The following is a 19,128-nucleotide window of genomic DNA, read 5'->3' as shown; positions in this document are numbered from 1 at the left end:
AGGAGCTTGCAGGCGAAGTGGACTCTCCATTTAATTTTGCTCCATGACTGCAGGAAAATAGCCAGTGAAGTTTAGGGTAGTGCCCCTTCCCACAGGAAGTGGTCACTGTAGTGGGTGTAGCCACGCAAGCGTAAGTGTCCCATTGGACACTACCAGGTTCCCCCTAAAATACCCACTATCTTCAGTATTTAGTGCGCTCACCTAGACCAAGAAACCAGATTCACCAGGGAGAAAAGAAGACAGCACCAAAGAAGAACCAACAGGACGAGAACAAAGGACCTGCTGCACCAGAAGAAGCTCCAAGACCCCTGCTTGCTGCACCAGTGTCCATACAATCGCCACTGTGAAGAAGCTGACCAATGGACCGGCCTCAAAAGACCCAGAGGACCTCCAGGCTTTGCAAATAGCCCTTGATCTCCCTCCTGAGTGAAGGCACCACTCAAGAAACCAAAGAAACCTGCAAAGAAGTAGCAAACCGGTGAGGGTCACTTCACCAACTGGATGATATCTCCGCAACCAGAGGTTGCAAACGATCCCAACAACACACCATTGACAGCCCGGATGAGACCTACAAGTGTGCCAACTTTGGTGGCACTGTGCCCTCCCATGGCCGAGTAGTGCCAATAAACCAGGTACTGGTCAGTGCACATCGGACAACAAAAAGAGCTCACCCAGAGTGTTGGACCTGGCCCTTGTGGCAGGTTCACCCCCTGACTTTTTGCCTAATTCCTCCTATTTTTCTGACCTCTCGCTGTTGGCACCAGGACTCTGAGCACTTTATCACTGCTGATCAGTGCTAAAGTGCAGGTGCTCTCCCATCTAAAGTTGGTATGATTGGCTTATACCTAATTGGCATATTTAATTTACCTATAAGTCCATTGTACAGTGGTGTCTCTATACCCAGGGCCTGTAAATTAAATGCTACTAGTGGGCCTGCAGCGCTGCTTGCACCACCCACTGAAGTAGCCTTTCAAACCTGTCTCAGGCCTGCTAGCGCAGGGCCTGTGTGCACAGTTTTCTGCCACAGGGACCTGGCATCAACATTTACTTGACCGGCCCAGAACTCCCCTTTTACTACATGTAGGTCACCCCTAGGGTAGGTCCTAGCTAGCCCTATGGGCAGGGTGCTATGTCTGTAGAAGGCAGAACATGTGCCAGGTTGTGTGGCCTGTCCTGGTAGTGACAAACAGTCTAACTTGGTGTCTTACTGCTGGGAGTGCTGCCTTCTAATAGGATTGCTTTAGAAATGCCCTGCTTTATATGTAGGGGGTATTGTCTGATTTATGAGGGGTAGCGTAGGCATGTTTGGTATGATTGAAATGGTGGTAAGAAATGCTGCTTACTGGTGTAGGTGTATTTTTGATTACTATTACGGAAATGCCACTTCTAGAAAATGAGCATTTCTCTGTGCTTATGACTCTGGTGTTTTGCAGCTTGACTCCAATCCATGTCTGGGCAGAGTGACAGTTAGGTTTTGTGCATACTTTTCAGACAGCATGTACACAGGGAGGGTGGAGGTGTCGCAGAGGTGCATCTGCATACTTAACAGTCTTCCTGGACTTAGAGAAGGGAGACGTGGGGCACACCTTCTTTTATAAAGGCTGTGCCCTGGCCTCAAACAATAAGGTCGTTTACCCCCAACTGATGTTTAGAGCCTGTGCTGGAGGAGAGAGCGGGCACTCCCAGAACCAGTTGTAACTGGTTGGAACTTCCTCTCCCCTCCTTTGTGGAGGCACTGTAAAAATGAGTATAAGTACAGGGGAGTTTTCCCCACAATTTGGAGACATTTTGGAACTGGAAACACACTGCTGGAAGGACTCACCAGGAACCGCCATGGACTGCTGCTGCTGTGCTGACCTGCGACCTGCTTGGTCACTCTAAGGAACTGCCTGAACCCCTTTTGCGCTGGCCTGCTGCTGGGTACTGCCCCCTGTGCTCCCTTTTCATCAATTTTGTTCCCCAGGGTCAGGGTGCTGTGGTCCCTGACCTCTGCAACCACATAAAGCACAAGGCGTGCTTCATTTCGCCCATAAGCGCCTGGAGGGCGCTTTTGCCATTATGCCCTCAAGCACCCTGGGAAGCGCTTGATTTTGAGTGCACTAGCACTTGAGAGCGCTTTTTGCCATCCAGAAACATCACCGCGACCCGGATTTATCAAAGTGTCTAAAGCGCTCGTAAGCGCATTATCGTCCAAATCACTGCTGCAGCCTGGGCGGGCTGTTTACATTGAGCACGATGACGTGCTACTTACCTGTGCACCCGGGGCACCATCATCTCAAGATGAGGCGCAAGCCACAGCGTGCAAAGTGAAGCCGGGCAGGGGGGGAATGAAGCCTTTTCTGAGGCTCCCCCCAGCCCCAACGGAGCCCGTCTTGTGCCGCCTGGGACTGCGGGCGGGGAAGAAGATTAGCCGGAGCACCCTCCCCCCAATACCACCGGTCTTCCTTTTTGGTCCCCCCCAGTGATCGCGGGCCCCAGGAGGGACCCGATACTCATATCGTGAAGGGTGGGCGGGGTGGAAGCCTCATCAGAGGCTCCCCGCGCCGCCAGGCCGCCCTGTTGGTTTTTGGGCGTAGTTGTGGCCTCCCCGTTGTGGAAGGGCCAGTTGAGGCCTAGGGGCCCCCAGGGATCACAGGTCCCAGGAGGGGCCCGTTATAAAGTCGGAGGGGTTGCGTGTCACCCCCTCCTCCTCCAAATTATCAAAGTGGCCCCCAAGGGAGTGCACAGAGCACCGGGAGCCCCATTTGGATCTTCCTGGCACTGGAGGTGCCCCATCATGAAAACCAGGTACTTTCTTGGACACACATATGTTATCTAAATGTGCCTAGTATGGACATTATTGGTTGATACGTGTATCTGCCTATTTTTATGATTTTTCATACATGTATGCTGATGTTCCTTTTATGAGCATGACAAGCTAATATGTTTTCTTGACTTGCCATGTGTTTTATAATGCTCTTGGTACAGGCATTTATGATACTTTACGTGACCAGTGCTTGTGTTGTAATACGATTCCTGACTACTGCTTATGTTACAGAATACTGCTAGTTCTGCAAAGTAATGTGTAACGTTCTGACAACTGCTAAGGTAGCTGGATATTACTGACATGTGTTTGGTCTAATAACTGTGTTGTGTACAATACAGTATATGTTCATATAACTTGGTGTTGTTTCTCCTTTGCGTGGGGATAGTGCATCACGTGTTGTGTATGTTGTGCAAATGCTTTACAAATTGCCTCTGGGATAGGCCTGACTGCTCGTGCGAAGCTACCAAGGGGGTGAGCAGGGGTTATCTTGAATGAGTAACTCCCTACCCTGACTAGAGTGGGTGGGTTCTGCCTGGGTTAAGTGCATACCCTAGCCAACCAGAAACCCCATTTGTAACACAGAGCTGCAATTGGACCAGGAGTAAGCCCCAGTCGATGGATTTCAGAAACACCCTGGACCTCCCACCAGAGCACCCTCGCCGTCCTGCAAGGCCCCCGGAAGAAGACTTGCCTCCAGTTCCAAAGGGTTCCATTGCGCACAGCATCCAAGACCTCCAACTCGCCCTGATCCGGCAGTCCTGAGTCACGGAACCTGCTGTGTGCCACTGGTCCCTAACCCCTTACTACCTCGACAGCCCAGGGGGACCCAAAGGAACCACCTTTAAATCTGCAAACCAGCTCTTTTTCCAGGTGGCCCCTCCAAGTGGCCCTGTGCCAAGAGACTTTCCAGCAATGCTCTCGCCGGAACTGAGAGCCACTGAGACTTTCAGCTGGCACAGAGTGCCCACCAACCTCATCGACCACACTGCAAAAGAAGAGACTGGTAACTCACTGGTGTGATTTTATATGCATTTTTCAATGTGACCTTCCATTGATTCCTATGGTGCGTAAATACGCACAGAAAGAGCAACTTTATTAAAACATGGAAAAATCATAACTCCCAAAAGTACTTAACGTATCTTAATCGTTTTGGTCTTAAAAATTATATAAAAGTGTGAAGTATTTTTATAAATTCTGGTCTCAAGTTATTCATTGAGTGTGTGTGGTGCATGATTGATTTTGTGAGTACAACAAATGCTTAGCACATCTCCTGGATTAGCCTAACTGCCTGGGCCCTGATGGTCTCTACTGAAGTGAATTCCTGAGCCTACGCAAGTCCTACACCCTTGGCTGGCATCAACTGGGCTCCTCCTAAGAAGGTGGTTGAAATCTTGAAGCTTTGGGCTCTTCGCAACTGCAAAACGGGCCCTTTCGCACAGAGACTCTCCCACCCGCAGCGGGTAACAAGGAGAAGCTCTGGTGAGCACAACTCTTCAGTCTACAGCAACCGCCAGCAACAACCAGCTATATGAGATCTGTACGTCAAGCTACAGCACCAACAGCCCACCGTGACTGTCAAATTAACCTCCACTAATGACTGTCCATGACACCTGGCCAGCTCTTCACCCTATAGTCACGACCATCCGAAACGCTCTCCTGCTCCTTTTTGCCTCCACCACTAATGGAACTCTTTTCGATGGACTTTGTGAAGGTAACTCCTTCAGCCGAACTAACCTGGTCTCAGTACCCCAACCACACTCCATCTCTGTCAGCCTGAACTTGTTACTTTTCTCTGGTCTAGCACAACCAGTTGACCGCAAATGGTGCTTTGTGCCATTAGGCCCTATTTCTACTAAAAAAAAAAAACTTTAAAAATAAAAATCTCTAATTCTATGGATTATATTATCACTCTGGTATCATTTTGTGTATTAAAATTTACTAAATGTTTTGAAACCGGGATTTTTCTTAAGTTGTGCTTTCACTTATTGTTTGTGTGCTGCCTAAATACTCCACACATTGCCTCTAAGTTAAGCCTGACTGCTTCTGTGCCCAGCAATCAGGCGTTCAGGCACAGGTTAATTTAGTGACATTTTGTGGTTCACCCTGGCAAGGATTGTGGTTTTTGCCCGATCGGGGCTCTCAACCCCCTCAACCAATAACCAGATTTGTTGCAGGTGTACTTCCAGATCCTGGGCACACAGATGACAAGGGCTTGCTGTTTTGTTTGTTCTTTTTTACATTCTTGGTCTCCAGTCTGGTTGCAACTATGCCAATAACCACCAGAGGGGTGAGATTGTCTGCAAGATAACCAGGGGAGCTGGTAATGATGGATTTGTAAGTGATCAACTGGTGTTGAAGGTGGCATGAGCTGGCAAGGAAAGCCAACTGTGTTTCATCAGGATGGGGCTAATGTGACCATATTTCTTCAGGCCTGGATGAAACAAATAGGCGTTTAGTGTGCTCTTCAAGGGTGCCAGCATGGAATCTGGAAGACCAAGTAGCAGGGCCCTACTACCATCCAGATGTCTGTACAACAGTTCTGAAGTCACTTTTTGAAAGAAACCGTTTCTTTTACTTTAGACAAGAGAACTGGTGCTAGGTAGTCTTTGTTGTTTTGGCAATGTGTTCTTTGAGGGCGAAGTTAGTGACTTGGCATTCTGTAAAAGCTGCGGTTCAAAGCCATCAAAGTTCATGTCATTGAGCCAGGTCTCTACAGCGTATTTTTGTTGTTTGTGCCTTGTAAATAACAGAAATTCTGTCTTTGTTGGACTGACTTTCAGGTAGGCCCTAGACATCAAAATCTGAATGATGTGAAGGCAGTGTTTGAGGTGCTGGATGTCTGAAGCAGAGGAGACTTTAAAGTAGATTTGTGTATCATCAGCATATTGGTTAATCACCTAGCTCTATGTAGTGGTTGAAGATCACAGGAGACCGTATGGAACTTAGAGGAAATCCACAGATGATATGGATCTACTGGGACGTGGAGGTGCCCTTATAAACAAACAGGTGTTGGTTGGAAATGTACGAGGCGAACCAGTGAAGTAATTTGCTGGTGAATCCAATTCAAGATTCCAGAGTGCATGAGAGTGGGATAGATGGATGTCTGTGCTGAAGGCAGCTGAGAGGTCCAGCAATATAAGAATACAAGCATCATGCAGGTGGCATCATTTATGATGTGCAAGGAAGCATTCAAGTGTGGGAGTGCATCTGAAACAAACTGGAGATGGTTAGAATGGAAGTGGTCTGAAGTTGGACATAGACTGCTTTTTTCTTGTTCTTGCTGATTAATGGTAGGGCAGAGATGGACCAGTAGTTGAACAGGTCATCAGGATCTAGTGTTGTTTCTTTATGAGTGGGAGCATGTGACCTTTCTTAGCTTCTGCGAATATGTACTGAGGGAGGCATGGGGAGTAGTGATGAAAGAGTGCACCATGAGAGATCTGATAAAGAACAAAGTAAAGACATCTTCTTCATAAGAGTAGGCTTGGGTGGAGTTGACTACATTCGCAAGTAGTAGGGCTTTGAAGGCTGACAATAGTAGGATTCTACTTCAACAAGCCAAGGAGAACATACAAGCCTGGCTCTTGTTTAACCACATCAAAATCAACCCACTGAAGCTGAATTCCTCATCAAGACCCCCTCTTCACTCACACCCACAGCTCACCTCCCATTCAATACTGGCGTGTCCCAATAAACATTTTAACAGCAACCTCTAAATCACTGATTGCACACATGACAAAAATCAAAAAACCCCAAGTGCATATCAATGCTGCTAGTGTCTTACTCCAACTCAAAAGTCTCAGAAACCTCAAATCTTTCATCCTTGTGAAGGACTTAAAAAATGAGATGCACTCTCATCAAGACTTGACAATGGCAATGCTCTACCATCTGGCCCCAATGAAGTCTACTCTCAATGCTTCAGCAAAATTGATTTCTGGAATCAAACGTTTTGATCATATCACACCAGCCCTCATAAGCCTCCACTGGCTCCCAACTGAAGTCAGAGGCATAATTGCTTGCATCACACACAAGGCCTTGTATCATGGCATCCCTAAATATGTGGCCCAAAAATCTACCCTAGCTGGGGCCCATTGGTCTCTTTGGAGTGCCTCGTCCTTTATCATGAACTTAAAACAGTTATTGATTCAATAACATCTACTCAACTGCCTAAATTCTTTATTGCATATGGACGGGTCACAGAATCCTTACTGCTAGCCATCAAATGAGGTCTTACCTTTTAGAACTACATTCTTAGTGATTTGTTTGTATATAGTCTCTAATAATAACCTTGAGAAACTCACCTCTTATTAGACTCAACTGCTTCACACTGTTGATACCCAACTTAATACCCAGCTCCCTCGTTTTCCTGCCTATACCATTCCCGGGTTACTCAGGACACTTACTTTCCTGCTCAAATCCCGCCCGGGACGGCAGATTGGTCTAGCTATGGGAGCCGCCTGGCAAAATATTCTTATGCACTGGGGCATGGGACAGCGCCCTACCTACCAAGAATGGTTACAACACCTTTGGTATATCCTGGGGATTGAAAGATTGACACACACTTTTTCTGCACAAAGTACCTCATACTCAGACATTTGGCGTCCTTCTATAGCTATACTATCCTCAGAATTTCACAAACTCAGTTACCGCAGATACCTTCGGCTTCTTCACTTGACGGAAGGTCCTGTTGAGGCAACCATGAGGGGACTGACTAGTTAGCTATGCCAGGAACTAATACTCTTAAGCACTGTAGGTCACGGAGGGGCTTGGGGGGGAGTTTGCGGAATGTTTTGTCTCTTCATATTTAAATTACTGATGGTGGGCTGTTTGCTCAAGGTACTGCTGTAATTTCTTTGCTTGTTTGAAATCCAATAAAGAGATTTGAACCATAATAATAACCTTGAGTACTCTGGGATCTACATTGCTTGTACATTTTGCTCTGACATCTTGATAACGCCCAACCAAACCAATACTGCTGTAATTTTACAGTGACTCTTGGGGCACTATGGACTATCTTCTGTGCATTTCGTTTTGACCCTTTATTGTTCCCCAACCAATTATGTTGTAATGTTTCATAGTACCTATTTATAAGCACTCCAACTACTCCAGCTCTAGGATGCGCTATATAAAACTGTAAATCATAATGGATAAATAATAATACATAGATAAAATAAATTGTAAGAGCTACACGTGGACCACAGAAGAGAAGAATACCAGTTATTCTAGTTGAAGAGAGACGAGAAAGTCTAGTGCCCTCATGACAGAATTTCTTGTGGATAAATGCAACGTAAAGAAATGGACAGCTGACAATAAGCCCTTCATCAGAGAACTTTTGAAATTTAACAGTGCAGTATTTGTTTTTTACGAGCACTGCTAGTAAAAACGAGAGTTCTATTAAGGAGTGCAAAAAGCTGCTATGACACACGCACATCAAAATAAAAATAGAAGCATCCAAACTGTCTTATCGGCTATAAAAATGTTTCGTAATACAATAAAAAAAGTCAATCACTATTCTGTGGGATCCTTTATTAGGGTCGAGTGCAAAGCACTCTGTCCCTGGTGTAATCTATCTATGGGCTTTTAACCACGCCCATCAATTTGGTTGGTTTGTGGGCTTGCCTTTTACAATTCGCTTCATTTTATTAGTGAAAGATATGCATACATCATGCCTTTTCCGTTGTTTAGCCCTCCTTGAGGGCACCAGCCAACTACTGAAAACATAAAAGGCTCCATGTTTTCCGTATGGTTTCTGGACTGCTTTTTCTCCCTAATTCGGAGGCAGCATGATCTTGCTGGGCAGTAGTCGTGCGCTTTGCATGACATCGACCCTGTTACATGGCTAGTTGCACTTTTGCAGTTACATGGCTAATTGCACTTTTGCAGATATGTTTCATTGCGAGCAAACGTCTGTTTCCTTTTCTGTGTCTCCGTCACGCTCCATGTTGGCAGTGGGCTCGCTTATGTGAAACTGTTTTACTTTTCAGTTTATGTGGCAAGAAAACTCTGATTAGGAGTTTAAAACATGAATATCTCTAACTCGAGCAAACGCGAGACCCGTTGCATTACAAATGCTTGTTTTGATTTTTAAGTTCCTCTATAGGCCATACGGAGCTCAGGTATACTGCAATCCATGATTCATTGTTTGAATTCTATGTTACCATCAGTACTTACAAGCGTTCATGTAAGGGTTTTGATATGAACTTGTTTTTCCTTCGCCATGAACATGAAAGAAAGCCCAGCAGTAACGTACTTGGACGAGGTACTTCTCAGAATCATGCCACACAGTCACCTATTAAAACAGAAGAAAGTTCAGATTGAATTAAACCATAACAAACAAACTGATTCGAATAGAGCACGGACGGTAAAATAAAATCACCTCAGGATGCTGTGCAACTTTCAGCTAGGTATCTCTCTACATCCTAGAAATTGCTTTATCCAAACAGATATTTTTTAAGTTCCATACAGAGTAAACCCACTCTTTCTACAAGGACATGGAATTCCTGAACAAGGTTACATGTGTTCAGTAAAATGTTTGCCTTACATTTCTTACTGGACAGACATAAGCCCTTTGTTCTTTATATCTTTATGGTCTTTTGGAAACAGGCTTCAGGATGTGGTGGCCAAGAGACTTAGGACTGTTAAATTAATTATTTGTATATTAAGTGTGTAAGTGTCCCATTCTGAACTGTATTTGCGTAATAATACTTTTCATTGTATACACCGAATCGCTCTGTATACTGATAGACCTAATTCAATTGAAACAAAAACATTATGATGTTTTTTTAGTGTGTTTTTGTCTGGCTTAGGCTAGCTAGGCCTCCTTTCTAACATTCTTAAAACATTTTCAAAATCGTAGTGTTCATTTTGTGTCTATATTTCCAAACTTGACACCACATGCAATTAGATGTGCACTACTCATTTTGTATCATGTATTATTCTCAAAGAACTCGCTGGAGGAAGGCTTGTTATTTTCAAGACTCATCATTTAGCACACTGTATTGCACTCATTAACAATTGTTTTCTGTTGTTTATGTAGCTAGTTTGTTCCTAAAACTCTGAATTGCATTAGGTCCGCAGGGATGAATCAACATCTATGTAGTGGGTTAGCACTTAAGTGGCAGAGTTGTGATATTCGTGATTTGCTCCAACAATGCTCGGACCTCGCCGACTTTGTAGTTTCATTGATTTTCTATGCGAAAAAATGCCTATAAAACTCCTGATTTTACGCTGAGACATTCTTTGCTGAGACTCTAGGGATGCTGCCCGATTTTCTACTGACTTGCTGCACATTTGCGACTTCATATATTTTCCTGATTTTGCTTATAATTGCCTTATTTTTGTAACAGAATCTACGTGGCAGTTGGTTTCTATGTATTGCAACTGATTGAAAGAGACTAATCCTACACTTGCATTTTGTCCTATTTCTATATTACCTTTATGGTTTTTCTGAATTCCTGATTTCCAACTCCCTTTTTTTAATCAATCTTATTTCTGACAGTGTTTTGAATTACTGTTTTGAATCTCCTCTCTGCCTTGGCCATCCATCACCTGCTAAATGTTAGTTCACATGTTTTACCACTTTCTCTCGATTTCTGTTTAAAACTTTCTTCATAATTATTGAGGCTAGCTTTTCTTCCGAGTAAGCAGCTCCATCAATGACTGTAACAACCGGGCAGGGCTCCTATTGACCCTATGCAGCCTCCGTCATCATTGCTTCATTGCTTTCAAGCACTTTTAAGAACTTAACCTTTGACTCTAGCAACTGGTCATTTTATTATGCTTTATATTGCCATTTTTTTTTTTTATTATTATTAACTGAGCAATAAAAGGGTATTTCATTCATTCATAGATTTTGGCAAACAGGATCTCTGTCACCATTGTGACTGCATAACCTGTCCGCTGAGTTCTAAATCAGGCCCTTAGCTATAATGAAATTGGTTTGGTTCCTCCAGCTGCTTAGGTAGATCTATTTTAAAAGGTAATGTTCTCAAAACTTGTGCCCACCGTTTTAAAACATTTTCGTCGTCCCCATCTTCTTCAATGTTGCTGATAAGTCATTGTTTTAGTCCAATTTGTAATATCTTCTACTAATTTCACACAGCGTTTTGTTCAATAGTCTCACGTCTTACCAATAAATAAACAGCCACAAAGCAAAGTTGTGCTTTGTGAGCTTCCACTTTAAATACTCTTTTTTTTTACTGGTGTCTGAGCAAAAAGTAAGTTTAGCATTGCGAGAGTGCCCAATTCATAACACCCAAACACTGGACCACAGCTGTGAAGAAATCTCATCCCTTGGGTCTGTCAGGGCTCCGAGTCAGGCAAGTGCCATGTAGTGTTTTTTTTTTTTTTATACTCTAGGGCGGTGGACAATAAAGATTTAATGATGCGGAGGGGGGGTTGTGAGCGGATGTTGGATCTTAGACAGAAACAGAGGAGGATGTGCTGTGATTCTTTTTAATTTCTCACAATAAGTATATGAAATGATACATGCAGGCAGCCTAAATAAGTCGAAGAGACTTGGTTTTAAAGTGCTGGGGTTTATAGTATCTCTTAACGAACTTCAGGCCTTTAGTTTCCTCAAAACAAAATGTAAAGTTATCTTTTATTTCGTCACAAAAATATTTAACGTTTTAACACTGCACCGATGTTCAGCTACGTATTACAAAAAACATACATTTCCAAGTACACTGGCAAAACGAAGTGAAGTGGCTGAGTCAGCAAGTGCATTAAGGAGGAGAGAGAAGCAATCTAATTAAGGATGCCCTCAGCTTCCCAGTGTATATAAATCCTATCAAAATGAGACCGTTATCCTAACGTGTACGTTCTCTGAAGGGCAGTTATGTAAGGGACCCTGGGAATATATTCGATTATTTTAAGAATCCTCACCCACAGGTAACACCCATGGCATACTTCATCATCGGAATCTCACCCACTAGACCTAGTGAGAGTGGGGGGGGGCTCGACGTAGTCTGTAAGCAGAGCACGTATTCTTAAGGGATCTCTTATTAAAATTGCCCATGGGTTCCTCTACTCTAGCCTTAATTACGAGTACATTTGGCTAGATTAAAAACAGGTTTCAAAGAGTATATTGTGACCCAAATATTACAGTTCCACATGTTTCAAGCCTCCTCGGTCACTGGGCTTTCTTCAGGACCACTTTTTTCTAGAACCCCTTACTCCCAATGTTAGTCAAAATGCAGTATAGTGGTGCGAAAATGGCACACTTATGGAAACATGCATGTATATTAAAACCATAAATGGAAATTTCCCAATATCTGGCTGCGTGGGAGAGAAGGGAAAACAGGAGACGTCGATCATTTTCCTGTTATCATGTAATGTATTACATATTTTAAAAACATACACTATCCTTGTGGCGAGCCATGCACACTTGTGACTTCCCTACCCTTCACCACTCATTGATGTCAACACACGAGTGAAAATCAATATCACGTAGCAGAACATTTCACGCGGGGCGCATTGTGAGGTGTAAAAACTTGTGCATGTAAGCTGAACAAGTCTCAGTAACTAGCCGAGTCAGCCTCAGTCCTTCTCCTGGCCAAACTCTTGCAGCCCACGAACATCCCCCTGCGAGCCCCCTCGCTAAACACTACCACCCCACACTTTTAAGGTCACTGTAAAATTAAGTGCAGGAAAAAAAAAAGCTAATCTGGAAAATGAAGGACTGCCCAATTTATACCCTTCTCATCTACTGAGTAGAGCAGTGTAACTCGGCAGTAACATTTATTACAACGTTTGATTGGCCATTAGTGACACTGACAGGCTGTGTATGAGACTGGGGGTCATTTCACACCTGCCGAGGCAGATGAAGCATACTGGCATTTGAGAATGGCCCATAAAAATAGTCATGCCCCTTTCTTCCGCTGGGCTCAATTTCATTCATTCATCTGCAGCAATAAAAGAGGGGGAAGTAGCCAGAATTAGCCCAGTATTTATGCTACCTCACTTTAGGGAGCTTTTCAGAGTAACACTTGTAAGACTCTCAGAAATGACAAGTAAGGGATCTTACAACCCACGGTTGGGGGACCCACACAGCCCTCCTTTATTTACCATTATTTGCACACATCACTCCACTTGAGGTCAAGAAGTCTAGCTGCCTGAAAGGAGAGTTTTTTTTTTTATTCCATCCTGCCGAGCTAGAACATGCACTGACTAAGCCAATATGTCTTGTCTACGCATGAGCTACTGCCTATGCCAATGTGTTTTAGCCATGTTCTACACCAGTGTGGCTGCTGTTCAGCATGGCTAAAAGTTAGTGGTTCGAGTGGCTCGAGTGGCAGTAGAGTGGAGGGTTGTAGAGTAGCATAGAGTGGAGGGTTGTAGTGTGGTAGGGTGGAGGGCCGTATAGTGGAGGGTTTTGGGGTGTTGTAGAGTGGCTTAGAGTGGAGGAGTAGCTCAGAATGGAGGGATGTGGAGTGGTGCAGAGTGACACAGAATTGAGCAAAGTAGAACAGCGTTGAGTAGCGCAGGGCAGACAGCAGCGCAGGGCAGAGATGCATAGAGCAGCTTAGAGTACAGTGGAGTAGAGTGGAGGGAAATAGAGTGAAATACAGTGTCTGAGCTGAGGGGCATTGAGTGGAGGGGTGCAGAGTGGAAGGGTGTAGAGTGGACTACAGTGTTGTAGAACGGAGTGGAATACGGTGGAGTAGAGTATCATAAAATGGTGTGGAGTAGAGGGTCATGGAGTGGAATAGAAAGAGTGGAACTGTGTAGAGTGGAGTGGCACAGACTGAAGTAGAGTAAAGTGGAGTGGCATAGAGTGGTCTGTCGTAGTGTCAGAGTGGAGGGAAGTAGAGTGGCATGGAGTAGAATGTCAGAGTGGAGTGTACATGGTGTAGTAGTGCACTGCCATTACAAACAACACATTTTCAACTGAAATTAACATTACATTTGCACACATATACAGTTTAACTAATAAACTATACACTACACAATGTGTGGAAATGGCATCACCTTGTGCGTTGATTTGTTTTTATCCTATTAAAATATTTTTGGGTCCAGCACACTTAAGAACTAAAATAAAAATAAGTTTCATTTGTGCTTTCCTAATTCTGAAATATTTGCATAGTTCATTTATAAACATTTAAATGTTGTTGTTTGCTAGAGAAAAGATTTCCTTTTACACCCCACATTGTCAGATAAATCCTCATTGTGAAGTCAGAGAAAGAAAAGTAAACACCAAGCTCCCTTGGAAGACAAGCCTCACCTTTGACCCTGGTCTTCGAATGCAAAGCAAACGTGACAAGATAAGAACTAAATTTATAGGCCTGTTTATAGAAAGCGAGAACTGGACAAAGTATACAGTAAATAGGCTATGCTACGCAGGAGGGACAATCAATCTGGACAGCCTAAAACAAAGAAAGCCAGCAAACAGAAAGCAAGCAACTATGAGCTACAAAGCAGAAAGCCAATGGCAAGAAGTGGGAGCAGTGCATTCTTAGGTCAGCTTTCAAAATGTCCCACAGAGGTCTTGAGCAAACCAGACAGCTGTGCACTCTAGCACACTTCGACCTAAAAAGTACTGCCAACAAAGTTGAGCCATATGTATTGGCGAACAAAGGCCCACTTGTTGGTGTCACTTGAAAATGTTGATGATTCGGAAAATATTTACAACAACTCAACTTACAACCCTCTATAATCCTCATTATCGAGGTTTATGTTCAAATCAGTTTGGGTATTTCCATATTGGAACAATGCTTGCTGGTCCCACACTGAAAATCTACAAAAGAAACTGCCTTTGGATTCCTGTGAGAACTTCAAACAAGCATGGATTAGCACACCCAAAGTTCAACTCAGAACACACTTTGGTCTTTTTAGTGTTTTCCTCCTAGCGACAAAATATATATATTTTTTTAACGGACATTAAATAATATGACTAAATGATGAATGTGACTGTATGAAACTTTTACTTTAAAGAGTCACGGTGCACTCAGCTGTCTCTAACAGAATCAAAATTAGTCCTTTTACGTTTCTTCCTCATTCCTCCAAAGTAAGAAAGTTGTTATGGTTAATATCATCTGACACAAAATCAATTTGTACCGTCGCGTAAATTCTAGGACCTAAACCAACGCTGAAGCCAAAATTCAAAGAATGGTTCATCTCCGACTCGAAATATAGGAAATGTCTTTGAACCCACAAAACGAAAAGAACAGGCAAGAAATTAAAAAAGAATGTAAACACAAGTGCCGTGTTTATATGTCCAGGCACTACCTTTGCTACAGTTATCCCTCTTCGGGCGCGTTTTCAACTGGAAGGGAAGGCGGGAAATCAAGAGGTGTTGAAATAAGCTTTGAAGTAGCTTAACAATAGGCCACAGAACTAGACCATATCGATTCCATGCAGCACCGTCACCTGTGCAGCTGCATACGTGGTTACACATTACAGCTACTCCCTCGGACAAAAAAAAAAAAAAGACAAAACGGAAGCTTTACAAAAGGTACCTTAACTTAGTCACGCTGGTGCAGGAAAACTCTGCAAATTGTACTACATCACACTGTACCAGCCCCATAGCATTATGCTTCCATTTTAACACGTATTACACAACTGCAGCTCTCAATTTAATCTTGTTAGATAACAAAAAGGGACAATAAAATATGTTAGCTGAGGCTGGATCATTAACCATAGCGTGGCATAAACTGCCCCAGGCCTCTCTCCTGGTTTTGCCCTCTCACATTCAGAGGTCTTTTGAAAGGATCACATCTTGGTGGTTGTGGCTATCCTTGCAGGTTTCCACACATTTTGATTTTTGACAACTGTAAGTAGGGCTTCTGATCCCTTCCAGCTTACTGAATACTAGCTTCAAGACAGGCGTGCAGGTACCCTAGAGTTACTGCTTCCAAAACAGATGTGAGTGCTTCCTAGGTCATGTTGCCAGGAGACAAGTCTAAATGCCCTGCAAGTGTGCCATTATACTGTAGCTAACAGTGATTTGAAGGAGGCTCATAAAACACATAGAAGCATTCTCTACCCTTTACCACAAATTAGAGGACAGACGCCTAAAGAATCTCATTCTACAAGCGCAGGTGAGCTGAGTGGCGATTCTATGTCAGGACCGGAGGCTTCGGATTATGCTTCTCTTCACTTTACTGACAAACACAGCAGCCAATGAAAGTGTAACAAATTCAAAAACTACAAATCCCATGAACCCCAGTCATGGGTCTATACTGTCCATAAATAGCCTGAACGCTATAGTCTTTCCTCTTTCTTTGCTGCTCCAGCAGCCAGTTCAGTGCAGCGCGCTTCTTGTGCTTGTATTTATACATTATCCCTTGTTTAACGCGAGCGCGCTAGCGAGCGCTTATTATTATTATTATTGTTATTACTAGTTCTAGTGTGCCTAATAGTTGCCAAACCATTGTTTTTTCCCGCCAGCGTGGAGTGGGGGCATGCTGTTCTCGACGAGCCTAGGCTCGCCGAGTAGAGGACGTTGTCCTCTTTCTGCTTCCGCGCACGCGCGTTGAGAAAATCGGAAAATCTTCATTCCGATCGTTTTCTCAGCGCGCGTGTACTTCGGGGAAGCCAGACCTTTAGAAATTATTATTCAAACGGCCAGCGATCGCCCGGTGGGGCTGCTATAATACAATCAGAGCTTTGCTCAGGGGATAAAAGAGTATTTTCCTGTTAACTTCGTTTTTTATAATAACACAGGTTAAACTCTATAGCAGGTGGCTCCCTCCACAACAGACTGCCGGCAGTACAGTTACTACTATACAATATAATTATAAAAATCTCCTGCTCAGGGTTTTTTTGTCCCCCCCCTGCTAACTCCTCCCTTACCAATAACTTTAACATGGCGTACTACGCCAATCATGATGAGCAGTATTAAGAACTGCAAGAGATGCCAGTTGAGCACCAAATGGAGGAAAGACTTGTGGAGGCACTTGGTCATCACGTGCAAGACTCAGTGAATTGGGCCCTAATCCAGGCCCTGAAACCCTTTACACAACCTCTGTCGAACTTTGCTAAAAGGGAATTTTTGGGTGAGAATAGCCAACAGCCTCGCCTTCAATTCGGAGATTCCGGTGAAACGATGGCTTTACACCTGCAACGTTCAAGTAGCAGTTCCTCTGCAGAAATCCTGTCGCAAATGGCAACATCTGTGTTGCGCGACCATGCCTATGGAGGTTTTCCCCAACCTCAAGAACCATCATCTAACTTCCTGCAATCCTCGCAGTCGAGCTATCAGGATCCTTCTTCCTCAAAATCAGACCCAGACGAGTCTCAGGCAGATCCCCAACCGCGCAAAAAACAGAGCAAGACACAACACAATATGCCCGAGAACAATTAAGCTTTTTTCACCGGAGGATATTATCCATCCTCGGTCCACAGAATGGACCCCTAACCAAGAGGTCGCCAATTACGTCCAAGATCGGCTACGTAAGAGCTTTGAGAAAGAGGTGCGCAATACCCTTCGGTCAGAATGCCCTCGACCTTCCCTTCTCAGGAAAGTAGCAGAAACTCCTGAATTAGATCCAAACATGGCGACTCTTCTCTGAAAGTTCGCTAAAGACCCAAAGAAGGGCCTGGATCGTGCCTGGAGAGGATGCCAGGACAAATTACTGGACGTGTCAGGTCCCTTAACAAAAATCTTGGATCTAGCCATCCAAGCTAAGGAAACGGAGGCTCTGTTAGACTCGGACGAAATCCTACAATGGGCGCAGAGAGCAATCTGCCTTCTTGGCAATGCCAACTGCGCCATGTCAACGGAACGGCGACGATCCTTCCTCATTCGCTTAGACCCAAAACTTGCAGATTTGGCCACTAATGAGGCTGTCCCCTCGGCCAATGGTATGCTCTTTGGAGAAAAATTCATTTCCAATTTGAGCAAGTATGTAGCTACCTTTACAGGCCTCGACAAGGCTCAATCCAACATCAAAAAGGTGTTCAACAACGCTCTTTTTATCCGGGCCGGACGTTTCAGGGTCGAGCGTCAGGCCGAAGATATCAGACTCCCAGACACACCGCTCAAGGAAATCGTGGGGGTTACTCAGACCAGCACAACTTCTACCCCAATCGCTACAGGGGTCGTGGTCGATCCTCCAGAGGATATCATAGAGGTAACTCCAATCAGGACAACTCTAACTCAGGTGAGAATTATTCCTCCTTCGGAGGTCATTTTGGGGAGCAGGATACAGCATTTTCTCCCAGCCTGGAGACTAATTACACAAGACCCGTGGGTCCTCCAGACAGTTCAGGGCTTCCAACTCTAATTTTACGCCCCTCTGTCGCAATCGACTCCTATGCCTCTCCTTTTTTCCCTTGCAGATCGCAAAATTATAGAAGAAGAAATATTCTCACTCCTTCAAAAAGGAGCGGTGGTGATGTCCTCCCCACATCCTCGAGACTTCGCCAGCACAATCTTCTTAGTCCAGAAGAAGGGCGGGGGAGCCAGACTGGTCCTCAATCTCAAACATTTCAACGCCTGGATGGTGTATCGCCATTTCAAGATAGAGGGCTTTCAACTCCTCAGAGATCTTTTAAGAGACAAAGACTGGATGGTGAGTCTAGACCTCAAGGACGCTTACCTATCAGTCCCAATTTTTGCCCCTCACAGACGTTTCCTTCAATTTCAATGGGGTTCCCATTGGTTCGAGTTCAAGGTTCTTCCCTTCGGCCTCTCCTCAGCACCTTGGTGCTTTACCAAACTCTTGCGTCCTGTGGTACAATTCTTAAGAGAACGGGGAGTACGTCTAATTATTTACCTGGACGACCTTCTAATTATGGCCCAAGAGAGGGATCTCGTTCTGACCCATTTAAATTGGATGCTGCAGTTGCTCCAAGACCTCGGGTTTGTCATAAATTCCGAAAAGTCCTGCCTAGTACCAACTCAGAAGATAGAATTTCTAGGGTTCCAAATAGATTCTTTGGCAGCCCTATTAATTCTTCCGATCAGCAAACGAAACCTGATCAAGAAAGAGTTGAGGAGAGCGCTTGCCTCTCTGACTATATCATTGAGGACGTTAGCACGCCTTGTCAGGCTGTTAGCCTCGTCCATTCAAGCGATCTTTCCGGGCCCCCTACATTACAGAGCCCTACAGAGGTTGAAGATCCTCCACCTGCAGAAGGGCCTTCAATACTCCGAACTAGTTCCCCTTTCAATAGAAGCCAGGACGGAGATGTCTTGGTGGCTAGACCACATGGATGCATGGAATGGCAGAGCAATTTTTCCGTCCAGTCCCGATGTAGTGATAGAGTCAGATGCCAGCCGTTGGGGCTGGGGGGCACGTTGCGGCCCAGTGGAGACCGGGGGTCGTTGGTCTCAGGGGGAGTTGGCTTTCCACATCAATTGTCTGGAACTCCTTGCG

At 44.5% G+C, this 19,128-nt stretch overlaps 1 protein-coding gene across 3 annotated transcripts in view; it reads right to left on the bottom strand.

The window, feature by feature from the left end:
- Window positions 1-19,128, bottom strand: part of GCNT4 (glucosaminyl (N-acetyl) transferase 4) — a 142,146-nt gene that overhangs the window by 110,533 nt on the left and 12,485 nt on the right. For 2 of the 3 annotated variants that reach the window (XM_069223788.1, XM_069223797.1), the window contains exon 2: window positions 8,978-9,095. The exons of the other annotated variant lie outside the window; for it this stretch is intronic. The gene's annotated coding sequence lies outside the window, so the exon portion shown is untranslated. The remainder of the gene's footprint in view (window positions 1-8,977; window positions 9,096-19,128) is intronic. 3 annotated transcript variants of the gene reach the window in all.

This window comes from Pleurodeles waltl, chromosome 1_1 (assembly GCF_031143425.1).
Source record: "Pleurodeles waltl isolate 20211129_DDA chromosome 1_1, aPleWal1.hap1.20221129, whole genome shotgun sequence".
Classification (NCBI taxonomy): domain Eukaryota; kingdom Metazoa; phylum Chordata; class Amphibia; order Caudata; family Salamandridae; genus Pleurodeles; species Pleurodeles waltl.
This window is presented reverse-complemented; position numbering and strand designations above follow the sequence as displayed.